Source organism: Belonocnema kinseyi, chromosome 2 (assembly GCF_010883055.1).
Source record: "Belonocnema kinseyi isolate 2016_QV_RU_SX_M_011 chromosome 2, B_treatae_v1, whole genome shotgun sequence".
NCBI classification, from domain to species: Eukaryota; Metazoa; Arthropoda; class Insecta; order Hymenoptera; family Cynipidae; genus Belonocnema; species Belonocnema kinseyi.
In genome coordinates, this window is record NC_046658.1 from 151,902,796 (window position 1) to 151,903,846 (window position 1,051).

Sequence of the window (1,051 nt, forward strand, 5' to 3'; positions counted from 1 at the left end):
ATTCAATTTTTGATTTTCATAAAATTCTTTCGAATATTTTAAACCTTTTTTCAAATTCTTTTGAATTCATTATAATTTAACTTAAATTTTATTAAGTGACCGTGAAATCGGAAACTTCATTTAACGGAAATTTGATTAAAAAACGGGAATTTACATCTGACCGCAGCAAAATTCAAATTTGTCTTATTTTAATCATTTTCGTCAATTTAGAGAAGTGATCTCTACTTTATCTATAGTCGCAGATTTTCCAGATTATCTCAGTTTACTCTAATGAAATCATGATTTTTATTTATTTTTTTATTTATTTAGTAACATACTTAACTAAAAATGTCAATTATTCCAATTTTTGTGGAATTATTACTGCATGGAGGCGAAATCTTATGTGGTCAATTTCATCAAGTTGTTTATTCAATGGCGACATCTTTCTTTAATGTATAAAATTAACCGAAATAAAAAAAACTAGATCTCTACTTTTATCGATCGCCGATAATTATTTCCGTTTTGTGTCTTTATTTTCACTTTCAATAACAGCTGTTACTTTTAATTAATTATTATTGTGTATTAATATTTAAATTTGTTTCTCATAATTCTTCAATCGTTACATTAAATTATTGAAGATACTTTTCAAATCAATGTTACAGGAATAATAATTTTAAGTTTATGTTAAAATCCTATTTTTTAAAATAATATAAAAGAATATTAAATTAATAGATATATTGTGAAATCACTAGGTTTAATAATATTATGATATAAATTATAATAAAAAATGTTATTTTAATATAAAGTTATCCTAAACTAAATTAGATTTAAATAAATTTATTATTTTCATGTTCTAATTATATTAATGATTTACTGGTAAAAAAACTATACACACACACATATATATATATACAGTGTGTCCCATATTTATAGGGCCACCCCATTTTTTAAGGATAATTTTTTTTCTATGGGAACAAACTGCACCAAATTTTTTGAGTGAATAAATGAGTCGAGTTAACGATTTTTCCTAAAATATAGAGCTCGCAATTCCATTTGTTCATTTATTTGGGCA